Raw genomic sequence first — 24,354 nt, forward strand, 5'->3', positions numbered from 1 at the left:
GGTTACATGAGGGAAGGAGACTCTGAGGGGTCCTCCACACACACAAGAGAATGCACTGAGCTGGGAACGACCCACAGGGATCATCCAGTCCAACTCCTGGCCCTGCACAGACACCCCAACAATCCCACCCTGTGCATCCCTGAGAGCGCTGTCCAAAAGCTCCTGGAGCTCTGACAGCCTCGGGGCCATGACCATTCCTGGGAGCCTGTTCGGTGCCTGACACCCTCTGGGGGAAGAACCTTTCCCTGATGTCCAGGTTAAACCTTCCCAGCACAACGTCAGGCTACTCCCAGTTCCATTCCCTGGTCCCAGAGAGGAGAGCTCAGTGCCTGCCCCCCTCTTCCCCTCAAGAGGAAGTTCCTCAACAGGTACTTAACTCTTCAGGTACCTAAGTGGTTTCCTCCACACATTGCACAGCTCTAGGAAACTCCCTAGAAACTCACAGAAACTCACAGAAAGACTTTGCAGGGCATTTGAGTAAAATCAGATAATGGGGCTCTGGCAACCCCCTTTTCTCCCACCTCCAGTGGCTCCATCCCTGGCCTTGTATCATTCCCAGGTGCTGGCAGTGGGGTGTGCAGGGCTTGCACAAGGATCTGGCACACTCAGCTGGGCATGTTTGGCCCACAGGTGCTCAGCATTGCTGCAGCTGTGCCTGCTTGGCCACAGGTGCCCAGCCTGATGTCCTCACAGCTGCAGCCAAATCTCTCCACTGTCAGGGAGCAGAGCTGGCCAGGGGCAGGAGGGAAGTGTGGCACTGGCAGTTGTTGCCCCAAGGAGGGGACGGAGTGATTGTGCCACTAATCCTTCCCAGCCCAACCCAACCCATCCGTGGTAGGTGATGCCCTTATGGACACAGGTGCCATGGTGGTGCTGAGCCTTTCCCCACACAACACCTGCTGCAGGACTCTCACGGCTCACTCATAGATATGCAAACATGAATCTCATTGACCAAGAGCTGAACTCTAGTAAAAATCACTTTATGGTCTTCTTTGCTATCCAGAATCCAGATATCATCTGGCTTTTTTTTTTTTTTTCCCTGCTCAGGCAAATAGGTCCCCAACAGCAAAACACTTCTCTCCTCCTGAAACCCAGCTCTCAGCTCATGCAGTGTGAAAAAACACACTACAGAAGATCATTAAGTGGGTGACTGCCTGTCCCCCTGTGAGCTTAACAAGCCGGTGTTTGAGAAGAGCATGTTGTGGTAAGAGGTACTGAAGACGTACATTGAAAAGAGCTCATGAAGTCTGAATAAAAATTCAAGACGTGGTAAAACAATTTCAAAATTATTATTTCTAGTTCCCCTGGACTTCTGCTTTTACCCCAGCACTTATCACAAGCTTCATTTAAGTTACAAAATATACCTGGAACAGATCTGGTTTTTTGGGTTTTTTTTTTAAGAAAGAAAATCATAAACAAAAAAATATTTTTGTACACTGGTTTCTCAAAACAACCAGAGTGATTTGCAAACCCTAGTCACCTATTACTTCACCCCTCTAATTACAACCAAATTAACTATGCCAGCCTTTCTTCTTTTCAGAATTAAATCGTTAATGAAATTAGGAGAAATGTTACCAGTAAGATGGCTTTGTTGTTGTACTTGTCTTTCCCCATCAAAACACATTTTATAAAGACACCAAAGTTCCCACAGTTTTTTGAAGGGTGTTTTGTCTCCCCACAACACTACTTATCTGCAAGTTATATTTCTTGCTTGCAGTACAGACTGGGTGGAAAGCAGGCTGCTCTCACTGCAGCCATGAATAAACAGGCAGGAACACACTTGTAAAGCCACCATGACAAGTTGATGCACAAACAACCCTCAGGCTTGCACTTCCCAGTTCCAAGATGAGCAGTACTTGCTTATTTTTATTGTTCACATGCAGATGATTCTTTGGCAGTCAGAATCCTTTTTTTTTTTTCATATGTACCCTCTTCTCTCCATTCTTTTTGGACTTAAAAATTTGCACTGTAAGACAGCATGGTCCACTCCTCTGTCAGAGATGCTTCACTATTTACATCCACTCTATCAGGGGTGAGTTTCTGAGCCTTTGAAGTGAGAACTGGCTGCCTGTGAAAGGTGAGCAGTCTGAAAACTAAATCCACCTCATCCATCTGCAAGGCTGGGGATTCAACTTGTTGCTCTTAAAGACCTCTTCCAACTTTGGCAATTCTATGATTTACAGAACTGGGCAAACAGATGCAGTGTCAGCTAGGAAAATACCTGTCTGTACAAGTGTCTGATCCAAGAGCGTTTCTTGTGGATGACAGTTTCACAGGGACTATGCACAGAGTCATTCATTTTAAGAACTCGCTCTCAAGCAGCACAGCACTCCTGCCTACACCCAGGGTGCACCCTCCAATGATCCTTTTTTCATTTCTTTGCAGGAAAGTCCTCAAAAAATTCACATCTTGAGGCAGCTCTGTGAGTCCACACAGGTGCCTGCAGGCCAGGGTTGCAACTGGAAAAGAGGAGAGAATTCATTTCTACCCACATTTCCCTCTGCAGAACCAGAGGTCTGCAGGGCTGGGCAGTGATGAGGCATGAACAGATAAAGAATTGCTCAGCATAAGATTTTTTTTTCAAGAAAACACCGACTTGCTACAAACATGATCTTTCATTGGAATTTGTCATCGGCAGCAACTTGGGTGCAGGGAAGGATTTCAGCTCAAGAGAGAAAGATCTGCCCCAGCAGAGGTGGCAAAGGCAGCTTTAGGCCACTCCCTGCCCTGACATTGAGGGAGTGCTAGAGGAGGGAGAAAGTGGTGCAGCATCTCCCTGTGATGCAGGAGACTCACCTTCAAGTTCTTGCCTTAAGAAAGATGTGATTTCATTTACAAAGGAGGGAGCTTTTAGCATCTTGGGTATGATCATTGCACAAAAACATTATTAATGGCTTTAACAATGGAGGTAATTCCAAGTGAGTGTAACTGACTGGACAGAAAAGTTTTGCTTAAAGAGAACACACTGTGTGTCAGCTCTGAAAAGTCCAGTTGCTCAGATATCAGCCATATTTAATAATTTAATTTGTAATTCCCAGGAACCACAAAGGAGGCTCAATACCAGTGCAGAAGTCAGGCTATCACTTTGGACAATGAATTCGTGTAACCTGTATATAAGGTAGTGCACGTGTAGGGTAAATGTGTATAATGCCTTAAACAACCCAGGGGGTCAGTGAAGTGTACACAGATGCATCTCAGGTGTGAACCTGGAGCTGTGATTGCAGCATCTGAACTGAATTTAGTTTTATTTGTGACCTTGTCCAAGACCGAATGCCTCTTCCTCTTGCACACCTTGGTAGTTAGTGCCCCCTGAATTCCAGGCCACTGCTGCTTGCACCTGCAACAGTGAGTGGGGCAGCTCTAGGGCAGCTTGGATATGTCTGTACCTGTGGTTGTACCTCTGATTGCAGTGGTACCCCCTGCTCTGAGGGGCTCACAGCCTCTTACAAAGGTGTGGGATACCACCAAGAAAGCAAGGTCAGAAAAGAGAAAAAAATATTAATTTTTTGATTATTGATTTTTTAACACAATTATAATACTGTGTGACAGTTGCTACCCTGTAGTGCTGCCAGTTGTAATGTGGGACAAATACCTCTTCTGACACTTTCCTCGCCTTTCCTGTCTGTGAGGTGACAGTGGAAGTGCCTCCCTTCACAGCAACCACCACCTTTGATTTTTAAGTTAGGAAAAGACCATCCCAGAACTGTCTGGACTTAAAATCATTCTGATGGATTAACTATCTGTGCCACAGTGTCACCCAGGAGTGCACTATCTCAGAGGCGATGAGGAGAATTTGGGAACATAGATTGCAGGGAGGCTGACAGAAAACTTACTCTGGTGTTCTAGCCTTCCCTTAGCTCTGCTTTGCAGTCATTTCCCCAGAATATTTCTGAATTATGTAACACCTTCCATACTCAATGTTTTTTTCTAAGCTATCATCTTTATCAGTGCACTGGATTGCCAGTTTGCCATGTAGCAATTAACATAATGAAGTAATAAGGGACAGATTAGATTTGTCTCTTACAGATCTGGGTGCCAAACCCAAAGTCCGCCAGCATCTTTGGGTGACATCTCTGGGTGGCTTTTCATCCTGAAGGAAGCACAAGACCCAGCAAAGAAGTGCAAGGGGAGTTCTACCATCCTGCATCACCCCAGGGCTTTTGCTGGCTGTAATGATCATGTCAATGTCTGTGTTAGATACCCAGCCAATTTGAGCAGCTTTTAAAATTAAAAATAGCTTGCTGAAGTGCCTTCAAGAATTTGGCCTTGGGTGAAGACAGTTGGCAGAACCAAAAGCTGTGCTGAGGCCTCCTGAGTCCCGGGGGATGGCTGAGCTGTGAGTCTGCTCTTCCACACAAGGGCTGACAGCACCACATGGCTACAGTGCTCCACAGATAGTAAATCCAGCCAGAGAGTTCTGGAGAAATTAAAACAGCTCATGAATCCACTTATAAACTTAGGGATCTCTCCTAGCAAAAATAAGGAGAGAAGGGTTTTGAAAGAACCAAGAAAGAGCCATTCAGTATTTTCAAAAATGCATTGCTTATGGAAAGCTGAAATACTGTGTTTCAACCATCCTGAAGTTAAACTTTAGTTTACTCCAACATGACCTTTTAAAAAAATCAAATCATATTCCATTAAAAGCAAGGGGAAAGCTTTAAATGAATAAATCTCCTCTCCTCTCCTCTCCTCTCCTCTCCTCTCCTCTCCTCTCCTCTCCTCTCCTCTCCTCTCCTCTCCTCTCCTCTCCTCTCCTCTCCTCTCCTCTCCTCTCCTCTCCTCTCCTCTCCTCTCCTCTCCTCTCCTCTCCTCTCCTCTCCTCTCCTCTCCTCTCCTCTCCTCTCCCCTGACATTCACCTCGTTCCATGATGCATTTAAAAGCAGAGCAAGCTGCCAGTTTGCTGTAGCTCTGAGCTGGAGCCCTTTGAAGAGACCCACAGACAGAGTGACTGAATCAGTTCCCAAGGGATGCTGCAAGTCAGCAGACTTTGCTGCTCAGCTGCCACAAGGTTCAACTGAGGCTGCCCAGGGGAAAAGAAAAAAGGAAAAGAAAAAAAAAAAAATAAAAAAAAAAAATCAGAACTGAAGCTGGGTAAAGGCAGACTGGAAACCCTTCAGACAATTCCTGGAAAGTAAACAAATTGAAAAGGAGGCAAGAGGAAAAAATTTAGGGAGCATATCACTGGTGGAAGCCACACGGGGCTCTCAGTGGCCCTGCTGGCTGTGTGCAGATCACACAATGGGCTGATATCCGGGCATAAAAGAGAGTGAATTTTTCAGGTGTTTCCCACTGAGAGACAGGCACTGGAGGCTCAGCTGTTGGATAAAACTCATTTTCCTGAGGGGAGGGGAGTGTTGGGGTGCAAAGCTTCTGCAGTGTTTCAGCTGTACCAGGGTGGCCTGTGATGAGAGGAGCTCTCTCCACAGCTATGGCAAATGCTCTGCTCTGCTCTGCTCTGCTCTGCTCTGCTCTGCTCTGCTCTGCTCAGTGAGGCCATGAGACAGCAGAGGAGCAGCCCAAACAGCCCAGCTGACGTGGTGGCTGTGCAGCTTTGTCCATGAGATTTTGTGCAGAGACTGCACATGGCAGTGAATGGAAGAGCTGCCCACAGATGCTGCACATCTGCAACGTGTGCTAATGGATCTAAAGGGCTCTTGGACCAGGTTACTCCTCACAGTGCTGCTATTACAACTTTAAAAGTCACTAAAGACTGGCTTGGAAGTAAAAGTATCCCTCAAGAACCATTCATAAAAATCCGTGTGTATGGATCATGAAAGTAATATTTCAGCTGCAAGCTGAAATTTCCCAGATAAACCAGGGTTCTAAAAATAACACCTCTTTCCGCAGTATCCTGTTGTAAAAGTTAAGGCTGCAGTTTCACAGGAGCTACTCTTTAGAATAATCTCTGCCTTGTTACCTCAGTCAAGACAGGAGCTTAGCATTCAAAAACAGCAATAAGCAGTAGCATTGAATGCATTTTTTCTGAGTCACTGCTTGTCTGTCCAAATGTGGTCTTTTCAGAGAGACAAATAATATTTTTTTAAAAAAAAAAAAAAAGGAGGAAGAAAAGAAAAAAAATACAACACTTTTTTTGTTCTTTTGATTCAGGAGTTTCTCTGTGGCAGGAGAAACTCCAGCTTTAGCTCCTGGGAACCCTTCATATCTAGAACTTACAGATCTCCCATCACTGGTGAGCAGGCCACACAAAAGAGAGGAAGGTGGCCTGCACATAGGAAAGTCAGTCCCCTGTGACTGAGGCAGGGAAAGTGCTCCAGAAGTCCCAGGGAGGGCTGTTGATAAAAGGATGGAGGCTCAGAGGGGAAAGAAAGCAGAGAATGAAAAGTCAAGACAGTGTTTATCCTGGTGCCCTGTGTCACAAACTGATAAACAGCTCTGTCTTGTCATAAACTGCTCTTTCAGTACTCTTTGGCTTCCTTCACAGTGTGAGGAGTCACAGGGCAAGAGGAAACGGCTTCAGGCTGCATGAGGGGAGGTTCAGGTTGGACATCAGGAAGAATTTCTTCACTGAAAGGGTTTAGTCAGGCATCAGAAGGGGCTGCCTAGGGAGGTAGGGGAGTCCCCATCCCTGGAGGTGTTCAAGGAATGACTGGACTCAGTGCTGTGGTTGAGTTGACAAAGATGTGTTTGGTTGAAGCCTGGACATTTCCAACCTTAATGATCCTATGATTCTAGGATTATAGTCCTTGATAAAAAAGTCTCTCTCCATCTTCCTTTTAAGCCCCCTTTAATTATTGAAAGGCCACTGTTAGGTCACCCTCGAGCCTTCCATTCTCCAGGTTGATCAATCCCAATTCTCCCAGCTTTTCTTCACAGTACAGCTACTCCATCCCTCTTATCATCTTCATGTTCTTCCTCTGGACTGGCCTCAGTAGCTCCACAACCTTCCTGTGCTGGGCCCCCAGGGCTGGAGGCAGCTCTGCAGGGAAGGTCTCACCTGAGCAGGGCAGAGGGGCAGAATCCCCCGTCCCTGCTGCCCTCACTGCTTTGGATGCATCCCTGGATTTCTGGGCTGAAAACACATTGCCAGCTCATATCCAATCTTACACACACCAGTAGTCTCAAATCCTTCTCTAGAGAGCTGGTCTCGAACAATTCATCCAGCAGGTTTGCAATTGCAGAACAAAAATGGGATCATCCTCCTTTCCTCCCTCCCTTGGCAGACATTTCCATTTGGTACTCTTAAGGGGCTTAATTTATTCCGTGGGGATTGTGGGTTTGGAGTGCAAAATGGAGAATGTCCCCATGGAAATTTACTTTGGAGCTCAGTTACTTTGGAAAATTTGCTACCAAATATCCTCTGCTTCAAAAGTTTAAAGAATATGGGCAGGTTATGGAAACAAGGCTTTGGGGTTTTTTATGACACTATTAACTTCCAGCTTTCAGTATCATTGACTGCAGAATGGAAAAGAGACACGTTCAGCACTATAAATCAAAACAGAGAGAAACCTTATGTTTATTGAAAAAGTGAGGATGCCTGCCAAAGGGGCTTTCTTTCTTGAGAATATTGAAAGGCTTAGAGTACATCTGTATGTTATCCTCACTGGATCTGACAAGGGAAAATAGCCATGGAACATAAATACCTTTGCTTTTGTCATATCCCATCAAGCTCTGAGAGATCTTTGGACCGTTCACACATTTAAGAACAGAAGCTGGCAACTCAAGGATCAGAATTTCTTCTAGCCTGGAGACAAGCTGGCCTTTCTATGACAGCAGCATGAGGATCATTCTTTGCTGAAGCCTTAGTAGCAAGCACTAAAATAGGAAAAATATGAAAAATAGGTAAAATAGGAAATCCTGCTTTAAGGCTGCTACAGGCACTAGCAAAGCAGGGTGGACTAAGGTAAGAGTACTCTGCCTTTGAAAGACAGTTTGGCCTTTTGTTTGAACAGCACTGTTCCATAAACAAATCTGTTCCAGATTGTGCAGGGAATGTTTTCTATGCTTTCCTAACTGAGGAAGAGACATTTCTGCCTATGACAGGGAGAGTTACTTCCATACACCAGCATTCCCTGCTGGCTAGAAGGAAAACAGCAATGGAGTGACAGGAGTTTCCAAGAAACAGACATCTGTAAATCCTGTCAGGAAGGCAGGTATCAAAAATGAATTAATATAAAAGAAAATAATTAAAAATAAATTCTCTTGGTGCTGTGATTTACTTATCCACCCCAGACTCAAGATGTGCTCAAGGTCCAGCAGCCAATTTGGAAGCAGAACTTGAGTGTCCAGAGCTCCTGAGTAGTTTGAGCTGGGATTTGTACCACTTGCCAAACTCAAATCTAGGTTTTGGCTTTGCTCCTTCCTCACCTTTCTTCCAAATTTTCAAATATAGAATGTATTTGAGCAGATTCCTTTCTAGAGTTTCTGATTTGCCTCTGAATCAGGGTTAAATGAGTGTAGCTCTATCAACTTATAGCTAATTTTGGTACCAGAGAATGGACTCTTGCCCTCATGGTTTTTTGTCCTTTGTCCTTGGACTCATAGTTATGTCCATAACCATGTGCAAGATGCACAAGGACTCTGATATGTGTACAAGTGAGAATATAACTGTGCTAGATATAGGCTAATATTTAGCATTTAAAGAAGAGAATCATGTCTACTAAACAGAAACTTCCAGGCTGAATAGATAACTTCAGGGACCCCAAGCTGAGCATCTGCCCTTTCATCCCACGAACATCTTACGTAATAAGACTTTAAGGAGGCAGTCCTAATTTTGAAATTATACTGTCTAAAATCTTCTAAAAACACACATCACTTCTCACACTTTATCCATTCACTGAGCCCTTGGCAGGTTTTCACACCTTCATTCCTCTCTGACTGGGTGTTCTGTGAAATGCATTAAAGCTCAAAGTCTTTTCAAGGGTCTTACTTTCATTTAATAATATTTTTTTAATAGTTAAGTGAAGGAGCATTTAAACATTTTGATAAATTATAAAATAACAGGCTGGAAGAAGGATTCTGGGTATTGTATTTGGGTTACCTTAACATCTGTTCAATATTAGAGAACTTTTACATGCCCAAAGAAGTCTTGTTAGGATTGAAGGCAAAGAAGTATTTCTGAATAGTTTCCCCTTTTTTATTACTATTTTACTGCATATGGTGTCCTCCAGGTGCACAGGTCTGAAGGTCCCTTTTTTGGAAAAAGTAAGCAGCAAACCCGAGAAATTATGCCAATCCTTGTGTACATTTCACAGGAGGTTTCCAAATAGTGTCATGGCCATTGGGAAGCAACAAAGGTTGAGACTGTTTTCAGTTTGTTCAGTGTTGTGTTATTCATTTTTCTAGATGTTGAGTAAATTTGCTCTGAAGAAACTTCTCCTTTACTGCCTCAGCTGTATCTTCATTGTTTCCTATCCAGGTCAATGTGCAAACGTCAGCAGACAAAAGGTCTCTGTTTGGCAGCTTCTACGCTGCACACAGAAGTTGAAGTATAAATATGTGAATTTAATGTCCTATTTATTGTTCTACCCAAATCTGTACAGTGTGTTCATGTGTGTTTGCCCATTGGTTTGTGTGGAGGTGATACATAACATCTTTAAAACATTATCCTGACTGAAAAGAATATAAGTGGATTTCTTAGAATCATAGAGTGTCCTGATTTAGAATGGACCCACTAGGATCATCAAAGTACAGCTCCTAGACCAACCTAATTGTTGATAATCTTTGGTCTAGTTCATGCTTGAGGTGTGTTATCCACTGCATTTTCATTAAAGCAATCTCCTCTAACCCTAAACCGTCCTCTTCATAAAAACAGATATTTTTTGGAGGCATTTTATAGCACTCATGTTCTACTTACGTCTCAGGCAATTTAAGCACAGGCTTGTTTCAGAAAGGCCACCAAGTCATACCTATGTTTAGATAACAAAACCAGATCACTAAAGAATTAATTATTTTACTTTCTGTACAGGATATTGATTCTAGAGGATCTCCATTTATTTTTTTTTATCTTTATTTTTACTCAGTACAGTGATAGGATCTGAAAAACACAATTCTGGTAGGATGGTACCAGAGTACCCTGATACTGTAGGGTACCAGGGAGCTTGGTCTCAAAATGAAATTACTTTTCTTCAGTGCAACATAAATGAAGGCTAAGGATCAAAGGACTAAGCAAAAAGAGAGGGATTATTTTGGGAATGTCAGACATCTTCTGTTGAAAGAAATCTTCTGTGAATTTACACCTGAAAATGGATTCTTTTCTCTCTGGTGATGGAGTCAGATGAGAGATTCCCCCATATGAAGATGTTCTCAGTCAGAAGAAATTCAGGGCCTCTCTTCCAGCTGATCCCTTGAGAATTCCCTGCACAAAACTGGGAGGTGAGACTGACAGGAGAAACAATCACTAGTCATTTCACTGGAGAAGTATAGTTTATGGACCCATAACTACACAAGGTTCACAAACCTGAATGCATCTTCTCTTCCAGACTTTCTTATACAACTCCCTTTGATTATTTATTCTTCCTAGATAGGTACCAATATACAGGTAATTTTCCTGGTGTTTGGGCTCATTTAATAAAACAAAAAGCAAACAAGAAGACAAGCAAATACCTCCTTCCAGCTATGAGTGTTCCAAGCCAAAGTGATGACCACTTTGATGGCTCCTGTTGCCATAAACCATGGCACATTCCCATGGGCAGCTCTGCTGCTCTGGTGAGAGCTTTCCACATAGCTGCAGATTAGGAAAGTGATAAGGAGTTAGGGCAATGCAAAATTTAACACTGCATTTAAAGGAAGATTCAGAATATCCCTTTGCATTTTTGCCCCACTAAGTAGCTTCTGGTGCCTTTGAGCTGCTACAGAAGGGTTGTGCAGTGATGTCAATGTGCATTTTGATTTTCAGATATGTATATTCATTTTCAGTAGCCTGCTAGCAAGAATCAAAACTTCCAAGAGGAACATTCTCAAGTGATCACCAGATGTTCTGTATTTTCCTCATAATGCCATCAATGGATGAAGGAAGCAAGCTGGCACAAGAGAGCTCAGCTGATGTCATGGCTGGAGACAGGGCAAGTGGAAAGGCCTGGAGGATAAAGACCCCTTCACCTGGAAAAGGCAGTAGCCAAGGCTCTGCCATTTGTCATAAGCTGTTTTCTGCATGTTGCGTGCGTGTGCAAAGATGATCCCTGTCCCACACAGTTAACAGCTGGGCCATCATCTTCAGCCTATTTAACACCATAGAAGAGAAAATTTTGTGTGGTGGTTGGGGCTCCAGAAACTCAATTACCCATTTTTTTAAATGTCATTTAATGCACTCTGAAACCAAGGATTTGCTCTTTGAGTGCATCCTGATGAGCCAGGAGTAAACATCCCAGGCTGATTAATGGCAGTCACCAAGAGTATGGATTTGCTGTGGGTGTGTACATGCACACCCCCAGGCTCCAACACCCGCACATCCCCACAAACCCGAGTATTTTTTGTGTGTTTAGTTGCAGAATTTTTGGTATTTGGGCATTCGGCTGATTTTTCAAGCTGCAGATCCATTTGGGTCAGATTAGCAGAGGCAGCCAAGGAGGCATATCCCTCTCAGCCCCAAGCCAGCTAGAGTTCCTTGGAGCCATCCAACATAAAATCGTCTTCCCAGGAAGCCAACAGTTACCCTGGGAGAGACAGCTCGGGACAAGAGACAGATGGATTTTAGAGCTGGGACTACAGAGGAGCTCAAAGTGCTAAGGAGGGAATCCAGGACTAGTGATTGCTAGTTAATCCTTCCTTTTCTTGGGCTTCCAAGCACATCAGTAAGTTCTATTCACATTGCAAAATGAGTCATCTACAATATTACTAACATTTCTAGTCATTTTGCAAAATTATTGTTTCAGCCAGTCAGTAAAATTACTATTTAATTAATTTCTCAAAATCTGGCATGATTTTTCTGCACATGCATGTCTACAGAACCATGCAATCACTTACTTCCACACTTGACATTATTTTGTGAAATTATTTAAATTGTCGGTCCTTCCACAAAATAGTTGTGTATCTCATGTTATAACTGTGAAATATATTCTGGGGCCTTTAAGACTATCAGTGAGGATTATTACAGTTATTATAAGCACATCAACAGCTTATTTCAGAGTATTCTAGTTTCTGGAAATCAATTTTTTTCTCTAAATCCTCATTCATAAGCACAAGCAATGTTTGCTTTTTAGCTTTAGGTGCAGAGCAGTTTCTCAAACTGGTCTGCCACATAGAACATCCCAGTCAGTCACAAAGGGTACACATAAGGTTTTCACAGCCATCCAGATGAGAAGTCTGAGCAGAGTTTTGCCCTGGCCACATACTGAGCAAGTCTCCCTTACAGCCAATTAACAAAGTGGGCAAGTGAACTAATTTAGTACCTGAGATATTTAATTAAACTGGTAATATTTTTGTCGAAACTACACTGTGCTGTTTGTGCTTCTCTTTAATTCATCAGAGTGTTGGAGGAAGGAGGAGGAAGTATTTTATACCTACTGAGCAACCATAATTTTGAGCAGTTTTGCTTCTTCTGCTCTGCATAAGTTTTAATCATGAAGTTGTGAGTTGCAGTTTTTTCCCTTATGTGGGTTTCTGTCTGTAAGAAGGGAAGAGCTTTGGGTCTGATAAAAGGAAAATCTGATCTTTAAAGAACAAAGGCACATTGGGCATCCCTTTGTAGTGGGAAAGATATCCAAATTATTTTTGCTAATGCAGACTTGGGTGGAAGGCACAATGTGCACCCTTTTGACTTGATTCCTACAGGCTCCTGAAGCCTTTCCATCAACTTCAGTGGGACTTAGTCAAGCCTTAGAACCTCTGTGTATGGGCATTAGCACCCAGGTTGAGCAGATACTTCCACATAAAGATGTGTTTCAGGCAAGTAGCTGTCAGCTGAGCTTATTTTAGCAGGCAGTCCCAGAAATGTTACACAAATGCCTGCAGGACTGGAACTCTTGTGATGCTCAGCAGTAATTGCTTGCTTTTACTCATACTTTCATTTGCTATTTGTCATGAACTGCTTTCAAAAATAAAAATAAAAGTTTTGCATTGAATTTTCTTTCAGTTTGGAAGGGATGCAAGTTGCCCTTTGTTTTTTTCAACACTGAGTAGGCATGAAAACAGAACTGACAAGTATTCAACAAAAATATCATGAAGGAAATGAATCTTTAAACAGTTGTCAGCAGATACATTAGGCTTTCTGTGGAAGCAGAAGGATCATCTATTCATTCCCATCAGCTGAAATTCCATTGTCTTATCCTTTTCCTTCTTCAGCCAAGATTGTCATTGAAAGGATTGGAAAATTTTCATTTAACTTTCCTGAGCTCTGTATCTGTCTGTGCTGTTCCCATGTGACTATGTGGACATTTCGAAGTCTGTCAAAGAGACATAGTGCAGGTTGAAATGAGAAAAATGCCTTTGTTATTTGGGTAGAACAGTTTATTGTCTTACAATAGTTAAAAAGAGTTATGATGGGTTTTTCCCCTGACATTCTTTAAAAAAGAAACAGCATTTGTTCAAGACAAGCCTTTGCCAACATATACTTTCTAAACCATAAAAAAATTCACATGGTTTTATCTTATTCCCATTGAACATATTTTTTCCAAGCCAAGACAAGAGCATCCTGACAATGGAGTACAGAGCTCAGAGTAATTGTCCTGGTGCCCTTTGCGTCTTGGGGCCCTCCTAAGTAAGCACTGACAGATGTTGCGAACAGTGGTCAGGAAGATAAGAAAGGGGGTGCTGCTTCAACAACTGAGATTAATTCTCATGTACTTTAACTGCAGAAAGGAATCAGGCAAACACCACACACAGCTCCTCTGCCATGTTTTGTGAGTGGGATCACTGAAGGATTGCCACAGTTTTGGAGTTAAAGGTTTATCTTCTGAAACAATGGATAATGCACAAGAAGAGTCCAGCAACCAGGCTTACAGATTAAGGAGGATTATTATGTTGGGGGGGATAAATCCTCATTAACTTCAGTTTGGGACAGCAGTTCTGTGTGCATGCACCAAAGCAATATCCTGGGAAATGTGGAGACATCAGGCTCCTCTGAACATTTGTGGCAGGCAGAGAAAGAGATCCCTGGAGTTCACTGACTCTTCTGGTATAATTGACTTGCACCATTGGCTCTTTTAGAATTTTGATTTCATTTCACACAGACTTGAGGTACAATAGACAAACCCCTTCCAACAGTGCAGACATGTTCTTGTGCCAGTATGTTTGGGGTCTGTGTATCTCTTCCTTCTCTGCATTGTGCAAAGGTTGATTGAACCCACTCTTAATGTGATAGATATGTAAGACCAAAGTGTTAGTGAGACCTGTGAGAAATGGTGTCTTGGTTTAGAAGACAGGTGTCTGCTAAGGAGGGCAGGAGCTTCCCTTGGAATGAAAATGCATACCCCCTCCCTCCAAATCACTATAATTTTGAAATCAAGGGGCTCTCAGGCAGAGATCTGGGGATAGGAATAACAGTTCTTTACTAGTATGTATAACAAGGCACACAAACAACAATAACTACAGTGTTAACAACAAACCAGAACCAGGGACCCCGTGACAGCTTTCTCGGCTGAGATGGGAAAGGATGGAGGAGAGGCTTTGCTTCACAAACCCCTCGGGCAGTCAGTCCCGGTGCTCCTGCAGGGCTCTGAGGAACACTCAGCTGGAACAGCAGGGATGAGCTGAGATCCTGGGCCGGTGGCTGAGGTGGATCAGCAGCTCTGCAGTGGTGCCTGGCACTGCCACACGTTCTGGCAGGACAGGGGGTGCGAGGCCACCAACAAAGAGGGAAGAAGGAGAAGAAGCAGCAGCTCCATCTGGGTGATGGAGAATTCCCTTCTCCAAGCTGCAACAGCTCCAAGAGAGTGTCTCACTCTGAAGCTGAAGAAACCAGCCAGGCCCCAGCTGCCCTCACCCTCTCTTTTTCTTGCTCCACTTACCTCTTGGGCCCAGCCAAACTCCCTGTGTTTCTCAAGCACCCAACAAGTACCAGCCATCAGGATTCCCTGCAACTAATGGGCAAAAAATTCCATAGGTGAAAAGGAACAAATTTAAGGACACCCAACTCCCTACAAATGGCAGCAAAAGCCAGCCCTTTAGAAATATTTAGTATTTCATAGATGGCAGTCTTTGGCTGATACAGAATTATTCAAGGCATCGCAACTGTAAGGACTGTGAAGAACTTCAGCTGATGGGGTGATAAAAAAATAGACAAGAGGTCAGTCAGTAAACGCAAAAGAATAGATAAGAACAAGATAATAATATAGATAATAATAACAACAGCAGAAAGAACCTAAGAATTTCTGTACTGGGAAGGCCCTGCAGAAGCAGGTAGCACTCAAAAAGGACAGATCTTGGAGTCCTTTTCTAAAGTTCTCTGAGGCCAGTAGAAGGGCATTCGGGATTTACTGGGAGAGAAATGAAAAGTGAGGAGAAGGTATATTGCATTTTACTGCAGCATAAATCCCTGGTGACCCCACTCTGTGGATCTCTGTGTGCAGCTCCAGAAAGGCTATAATGGGACTAGAAAGAAGGTGTACCTGGGGAGCAGCAATGGTCAGAAGCATCTAAGGTTTCTGTACAATTTTAGATTGAGGAGACCAGAACTATTCAGCCTGGAAAAGTCACTGAAGAGTGTCCATCAGACCAAACTTAACATGTGGGGAAATAAAGGAGCAATGGCCATTGCCTCCTTCCAGCTGCACAAGAAATAAAGGGCAGCAAATGAGAACAGCAGTTATCAACTTAATCAAAGGAAATGCCATGTTCATGGCACACATTGAATGTACCTTTGCAGATTACTTTAGATATGCATAAATGTGTCCAAAATGGTAATGCAGACAAATTAACAAAACCAGGATGCATCAAGTGTTCTGACAACATGGTTGCAACCTTTGGCCACAGTTGACCAGGGAAATGAAATAAGGACAGACAAACTCTCACTGCCTCTTCTTGGATGTTGTCAGATACAGGATGTTATGTATAGATAGACCTGAATGTTCTTATATGGAACAGGCAGTGTGCTGTTGTATTTCTTTGTTAGATTTATCTCTTAGACTGAGACCTCTGGCAACTCTCATGGGGCTTTTTATCAGCAGTAGTAGGAACTGCTTCAGGCTTGCAGGGTGGATGCTTGCTGAGTGGGCTGTGTTAGTTTCTGTACCAGACATATTCTTCTTTCTTACTCCTTAAGCACATCTTGACCCTTATTAATTAACAATATTTTACTCATATGCACTGCATGACTGATGAAGCACTCCTAGGCTGTTATAGACTTAGCATTCTTTTCTCTTTCTGTTTTAATTTTTTTATGTTGCATACTCACACAGGATGTATAGCCTTCCTAACTTCAAATATATTCTGCAGTCTGTTCCAGCCATCCAGCCAGAGGATCTGGCATACTCTTCTCCAAATTAACATGGTAACAATACATTTTCCCCTGGGATCATAAGTAAAACAGGGTCCCTCACAGATATTTTGTTGCAGGGAAATATTCACAGCTCAGTTTCAGATTATGCCAAACAAAACATGGGGAGCAGAATGGGGGGGTTCAGTGTGTCTGTTTCATTAAAGGTGACTTATTTACAAGATGCGTATTCACTTATCTTTTGTGGGTATGGTGTTGGTCAGGACATATAACACAGGTATTAAATTAAATTTCCTACAATTTCATGTCTGCATCACAGATTTCAGAGTAGAGATTGCTCAGCAGCAATGTGGCTTCATATTTTCCCATGTAAAACTTGTCATTCCTACATCTACAAGAATAAATTCCCTATTTTTAAATTATGAAACACAAAACAACTTGGGTTTGGGAGCATCTACCAAATTCCCTGGCCTTCTTCACATGCAAGTTCAGTGGCATAGGAACAAGCAGAGTACAGGCTTGGAATATCAGGCATTACTGCTGCCACCAGTACTGCTGTCTCCTGAGATTCCCACTTCACTCCTGTCTGAACTTGGGAAAAGCTCTGAATAGCTCTCCATTTTTTATTTCCAATCAATAATGGGGGTGTTCATGTTTCCTTTTACACTTCTTGGCTCAGTAAAACATTTAGGACAAGTGTTTCCCCAGCAGCCAGCTGGGGCTCGCTGAATGTTGCCATAAGGAAAACTCTAATGCCATGACTTGCTAGGCCACTTATTATAAGACAGAATAAAACAAACTGACTAGATACTAAGGGGAAGTGGCTGAAAACTTAGGGGAAAAAAAACAACAAAAAATGCTTCCTCTCTACTCTAAAACTTCCCAAAATGAAACCTTACATTCAGACAGATATTCAAATAAGTTTTTAATGCAAAGTGAGGTGTGTGGGGGAAACAGGGATAGATGGCCCTGTTTACTCATGCTGAGGTCTGTTTATGTCATTGGGTGTCATTTACTTTCCCCTAAAGCTACCCAAAATAAAAAAAAGGGACTTAAATGTGCAGCTCTAACCTGGCCTGGAGCTCCTTCTTATTGTCCTGGTACCACATGGGGAGCAGAGGTGGCAACTGGAATGGATGTGTGGTTAAAAAAAACCAAAAAGTGTTTTCCACAAAAAAAGTGGAACTAAGTGGAATTTGAGAACAGGACAATGTTTGCCCCTACAATTATTCAGATTTCACCAGTACCCACTTCCCCTTCTGCATCTCAAACTTGAGTTGAAACTTAACATTTTTCCTTCAGTCTCGTAATCTGCACTGGTACATGAATTTGAAATCATCCCAGCATTAAGGCCATTCATAGATTCTGTAGGGAGAATAGAGACCTATGGAAAAATATTTCCAACTTCTGTATTGTTTTTACTTTTGTCCTCTGTGAGGCACCTTTTACATTGGCCCATCATGTGAATCACCTGACTTTACCTGAACCAGATATAATTTTTACTTGTAACTAATGCAGCTGGGAAGGTACACAGTGTACATATACATGTACATGTACTTCAGGAGGAGATTCATTAAGCATTTTGCTGCAAAATAAATATTATTCTGCCTCCTGGGGGAAGTTTGTTTACTTACACGCATGCACACAGATACATTTGCAGTTTGGGCTATGTAGAGGCTAGAGTAACTTTGCCCTGAACAAAAGGAGAAGAATATTTGATTTTTTTTTTTTTCCTGCCAAAACTGATTTATCAAATATAGTGACTTTCTTGTTCCAGAACTATTGCTAACTTTGACCCAATCTGTGGAGAAAAATATTTTTGGAAATAAATACAAGACTAGAATATGGATATAGATTTTAAAATTGGGGAAAAAATGTGATGAGTGTCAACAGTTAGAGCATGCCTTTGCTGTAGTTAAGTCATGTTGATGATTCTTGTGTGGGAAGGCTCATGAGGAGCACCTCCCTGCAGAGACTGGCAAAGAGAAGGGGGAGTATGTGACAGCGGTGACAGTGACAATACTGCACCAGTGGAGATAGTTTAAGACAGCTGCATCAGTCTCAGAGCTCTAGAGCCTTGATTTTTTTTGTTGTTTTCCCAAGTTTAGGGAAAGCCCTCCTCTTCTTGTTTTGCAACAGTGGAAAAAACTGTTGTTTTCTATGACATACAGTTGCAGTCAGGATGACAATATGTGGGAACACAATCCCTTAAAATTATTGCATTGGTTAAATCTGTCTCTAGAGCTACTGGGTCTTTCTACAACTAAGAGTGTTTTAATCGTTCAAATGCTGTTGAACTTCAAGGTGTCCCTAAACCTCTTAAACAATAAAGTCAAAACAGCAGAATGAAATTTATTTATTCTTCCAGCAAAGAAGATAGAGGGTTACTTGAATTCAGAAACAAATGCATCGTAATTCTTAAAACAAATTAAATATTTTGGGAACACTTCCTACATTAGATAAGTCCTTCCTCAAGACCAGAGGGAGAGTTTGATTTTCTTGAGTTCCTTCTTTGGAATGATAGTTTCTGCCAAGCCAGATTTGCTCAGGCACACAACCGGCCTATTGGCTCTTCTTTTATAAATCATGCTAAGTTCATGTCAGGCAAATGTACAAATCTACTGCTCAGCATTGTTTTCTGTACTTTGAGGGAGACACGTGCCATGGGTGTGTTCAAGTGAAAAATACTGTGTTGATTTTGGACGCTTTGTGCTTATATAGATACATTTTGGCCTGTGTGGGCCGGAAGAGAAAGCAGTGACCTGAATAGCCAAGCATGAATCTCAGTTAAAACATTTACACAGCTGAGATGAGGAATCTCTCCTGAGCATAGAGAAAACAGTTGGAGCAGTGAAATGCTTTCTAAAGTACCACTGCCCAAAGAAGCAGCATGAAGCAAGGCTGGTCTGGAGATCACTTTTAGAAGGAACAGAGAGATGTTTCCATTCCTATCACTGATGGGTGCACAGCTCTGGTTTTTCTTTCTCCCTTTTGTTGGGGTTGCCACCTACCAAAGCGGAGCAAAAATAATGGTAAAAATTCCCTACTAAGCCCCTCAGTTTTACCTTACATATAGTGGTAGAATTTCTTCTGGAGTCACCAGCCTGGCTGCCCTCTCCTGCCTGAAAGGCTTGCGTGTATCCACGTCTATGTGTACAAATATATGAATGTACATGTGTGCACAGATACACAAAAACCGTGAGGACAAGTATCAGGTCAGGGCACTTCAGACATCCCTCTGGGAAACAACCCAAAGGAGGAAAAAGGCCTCATGACAGACAGCTCCTCTGCACTCCACAGCATTTGGGGAGCCCATTTATTTTTTTAAAAAATCAAGTGGCAACCAGAGCCTCAGTACTCTCTGGGTACCCTTAGAGAAGCTGCAGGAGATTTTAGGAGAGCATAAAATCCACTTTCATTGGATTTGGATTCTTTGGGGTGGGAAAAGGCCATTCAAAACTTTGGTTTTTTATATTTTATTATTTTTATTCCCTTTGCAGGGAAGTCCTGTCATTCATAGTCTCAGCAGCCACCCTTTTAAGCAGTAGCTTATGGCAATAACCCTGCACAGAGAGGCCTGGGACAGGAGCAACAGAATTTCTTCTCAAAAGTTTTGTCTCTCTCTTATCTCCTGGCTCCCACTTTTCATTGTCATGCTGAGGTAAAGATTGTGCAAAGCAGTTGAAAATAAAGCCACTGCTCTCTAGCAATATTCTGTCCCTACAAACACGATAAACTACTGAAAGTCTGGAAAGTCAGTACAGAAAATTGTGATGAAAATACATTAAAATACATTGTGTGAGTCTCTAACTCAAATGCAAGTGTTTTGCAAATTCTGTTGAAATGCATAAACTTATATAACCATTCTCAAAATACTAGGGAATAAGAATCTAACTACTCACATGCTTTCAAATTGAAAAGGAATATTGTGTTAATTTCCCTAGAAAATTCACATATGAAACTGGCATTGTGGATCTTAAACAGCTGTCATGATGGATTGGGTGTATAGCAGTGAGGACTGGGGAAACAGTGTGTCTGTCATGAGGCATTGTATAATTTCATCTGTATTTTCTAACAGCTAGCATGTGTTACTGACAACACCTATTGAGGATTCACTGATGAAAAAGAAGGCAATAAGAAAAACACAGATTCAGTAGAGCATCACTTTTTAGTTATTTTGAATAACAGTCAAAACAGAAAGTCAAAGAAACTTTACAAAGGAAAACTGAACTTCTTTCCTAGAAACACACACCAGAAAAAAAAACACCAGAAATGACCCCTTTAGATCAAGTTATTAATCTTGACATACTCAGTTATGAGTTCTAAATACACATCAGGCCTTGACAGCAATTAGCAAACTGTGTAATAGCACAGGCAGCTGTGCCTGGCAAGGTGACATTGCTACAGCTGCAAAGAATGCAAACTATGCTTAGGATGTAGTGACATGGAATACAGAATATTGACAGGCAAAGGGATGAAATATCCACAGTATCCCTGGCACTGCTGTGACCGTGCAGCGGCTGTCGTGTCAGCGCAGTGACACCCAGCCCTGTTTGGCACATTTCCACCTACCTGGAAGTCCTAGTAAGGAAGAAGTGGCCGTGGCTGATGTGTCAGCTCTCCTGCTGTGGTGGCTGGATGGGCAGGATCAAAGGCACAGAGGAGCAGGGACAGGAAGTTCACATGCTGTGTGTGACACAACACAACGCAAAGACTCCTGCAATCCATATAATGAACCACTAAAAATACCCCGGCACTGCAAGGACTCCAGAGAACAGCCAGCACACACTTCTAAAAATATTGGTCCTATTCTCTTGCCACAGGATACCAGTAACGTCAGTGGGAGACCACTGAAAGTTAGTGGGAAGTCTCTGGGAATTACTCATATCCTGCATGAGCCCATATCTTGAAATCCACAGCCATTCGTTCAGGACTGCCACTTGTTGTTATTTACATGTGACATACAACTTGTTTATGTTTTCCCATTCTCCTTTAACCCGTGCTCTTTCTTGGGAGAAATAATCTGAGAGTGATCTGGGGTTCAGTTAAAGTACACTTCAAAGTTTGGGACCCTGGAGAAATAAAGCCTAGGAACTATGGTCTTTCTCATTTCTACCCAGTACCTTCTTATCTCCAGGCAGTGCTGTTATTTAGCATGTCCAAGGCTGGGTTTCACTGAATTTTCTTTGCTTAGAGATGTTTTCCTTATTTTTCTTGAGCAGTCCTAAAGATTGGTCCTGAATCAGCTGACCTCTTAAGGAATTTGGGCATCTTTTGTCTTCTCTCTTTTAATCAATCCTCAGTGCTAAAAATGGCTGTATAGAGAATAACACCTTACTTCTGTGTGTATGTATGTGTTGCCTCATATTTCCCATGTTCAGACTCACAGTATCTTTTTTCCTCTGCTTTGTTATCTGCAGTCCAAGGGAATCTCTTTTCTCAATGCTGAGGATCTGCTCATGTACCTTCTAGGAAAGAACAAGTACATCAGCTAACGGTACGTCACTTCATTAGGGGAAAATAATCCCTTTATAAATAATTTGCACAAACTTTGTGTCCTACTATTTTATGTTTCTTTGGAGCTCTGTTTCTGAGTGGTCTGCATTGCCACATGGTTGCATAACCTTAAATTTGGGGGATATTATTCTTTTCCATTGGTGTTGACTCCATTTCTACCCTGCAAAAATTTTGATGGAATAGTTGCTGAAGTCAACAAGGTCATGTTGCTGCACAGAATGAGATGCTATCTCATTTATAACATTGTCAAGATACCAGCAATAGCCTTAAAATTATAGTGCTTTTTTCATACCTTCTCAGGTTTATTTACTGACTTAGTCTTGATATTATAACTCTCATGCCAGCAGAATTTGCCTTGGATGATTTGTGCCTTGCCAGGACTTTCTGTTTGAGATAAGGTTTAGTGGGCAATAAGCCTTCTGCTCAGTGTTTTCTTATTGCTCTGAAATTATAAACTGTGATTAAAAAATTGTATAATGCTGATAAAATTCTGGATAACAGTGAATGAAACTTTGTTTCCATTGCTCCTCTCTATTTTTATGGAGAGCTAAACGAAATGGTTGAAAAAAAGCACCTGAGAACTGGTTACCCCATTAGTGTGACTCAGGTAGCTGATTTACACTGAAATAAATGCCGCAGCTACCAGGTGTGCTACTCACTGACTCTGATATGGCTGTGTCCTTCATCAGAGCACTCATGTGCTCAGTAAAAACACATAATTAAAATGGCCACAGCAGAGAAAGTATTATATGCCACCATATAATACTGGTGCCCCTAAGGAAAGGGAAACTGACTGACATGTGGCTTTGTCCACTGATGTAACACTGGATTGTCTTTTTCTTTCATTTTAATCTTAATTTCTGTGCAGAATCATTTGGTTTACAGAAACACACATCTTGATCAGCCCCAGCACAAGCACAAAAGAATGTGTATAAATAGAGAAGCCTGTTTATTTCAAGTTATTTTTTTCCACACTGCATCCGGTCAATAGCTTAGATGAATATTTAGATAGTTGAATAAAAACAGGGCTGGGGCACTGGATCAGCTGTAAAGGTTGAGGAAGGAGTGGTCTTCCCATTATTTGAATTATCTGCCTTCTTTACATAAATTAACAACTATGCTCCAAGAGTAAAAACATCATGAGTATTCAGCAGCCAGTGATTACTTTTAAATCACTCATTTCAAAATTATTAGCTATTGTTTTAAGAATATATGTCTTATAGGTCTCTCCGTAATCACCCAAAGATTGGGTAATTTGTGATTTTCAAATGTATGTGCTATGATGCCCCAGCTCACATTGACATTTTCTCGAAACCAGAAACACCTCTGAGTATTTTATCTGTTCATCCTTGGGGACATATCTTAGTTTACAGAGAACGGAAAGAATTTACCATTAGTAAGGTATATCAAGGTGATCTGAATTGAGGGGAGAGATGTAGGAGATGTCTCAAAATTCATAAATGGGGAGACAGAGACAGTAGTTAACCATTAGTGACCAAGAGTTATAACAAAGTGACAAGGCACAAAAGATTATATTGACAGGCTGGGGGAAAGAAGAACTCCCTGTTTTATTGGGCAGCATGGAGTGACTTTGCAGAGTTTCTTGACATGGCACAGCGAGGAGGGTGAAATTCCAAGAGGTTCCAGGAGACACCATGCCAGAAGGCTGACGCAGGAGAACACGGCTGTCCGTGCTGCACATCCACCTCAGGAAGAGATGATTACTGAGGCCAAACAAGGAAATGAATAGTGTTACACAACCTCAGCTTTATACTCTCTCATGAACATCTGCTGCTGGAAACAGAGGATATGCTTTGTGGCCATTTAATTTTCTGTGCTGCATTACACCTCCTCCTCTCTTTCTTGTGGCATTCTCCATCTTTAAAAGGATTATCTTTAAAACTTGAAAAGGTCCTGTGATGATTTTTTTGATTTCTTAAAAGAAATGTAGAGGCTGTACAGGTATGGGTAAATTTAGACATCCTTCTAATTCACACTCTGCTGCTCTTCCCAGATCTCTGGCTAGTGTTTCTCGTGCGTTACACCAACCAGTGTCTTCTCAAGATTTCAGGTAACCTCAGATTTACATGAATTACATTGTCTGAGTATTGCAATGAGATTCTTGTTGCTCCAGCATGATCTTTCACTACAGTTTTATGTCCATTTCCACTTCCATCCTCCTTAGGACTTCTGTCTGCAGGTCCTTCTGAGGTTTGCGTGCTGACTCCTTTTCCTGCCTTCTGGGAGGCACCTGCTTCCTGGAGACTTTGCTCTCCACAGAGAATTGGCTCTAATCAGGGAGCAATTGCTCCTTTGACCTTCCCAAGCCTGCTACAACCCAAACACAAGGATCCATAAATCCCAGATCTATTCCTAGACAGAGGCACCAGGAGCATTCACTCCTCCCTGAACCTGCAGAGTGCCAGCTTGGAGCCTAATAAAAGGTTATCATAACACTTAGATATAAAAGCAGTTCTGAAAAACAACCAGTTAGATGTGTGTGTGT

At 42.2% G+C, this 24,354-nt stretch overlaps 1 long non-coding RNA gene and 1 pseudogene across 1 annotated transcript; one reads left to right on the forward strand and one right to left on the reverse strand.

The window, feature by feature from the left end:
• LOC131572588 (potassium voltage-gated channel subfamily KQT member 1-like) overlaps nucleotides 1-24,354 on the forward strand; it is a 459,238-nt pseudogene that overhangs the window by 378,965 nt on the left and 55,919 nt on the right.
• On the reverse strand, nucleotides 14,410-21,097 carry LOC131573912 (uncharacterized). Its single transcript, XR_009276293.1, has 3 exons — nucleotides 20,904-21,097; nucleotides 14,905-14,976; nucleotides 14,410-14,819 (listed from the first exon to the last, which is right to left on the reverse strand). It is a non-coding gene; the product is annotated as an uncharacterized LOC131573912 (long non-coding RNA).

Source organism: Poecile atricapillus, chromosome Z (genome assembly GCF_030490865.1).
Source record: "Poecile atricapillus isolate bPoeAtr1 chromosome Z, bPoeAtr1.hap1, whole genome shotgun sequence".
Classification (NCBI taxonomy): Eukaryota; Metazoa; Chordata; class Aves; order Passeriformes; family Paridae; genus Poecile; species Poecile atricapillus.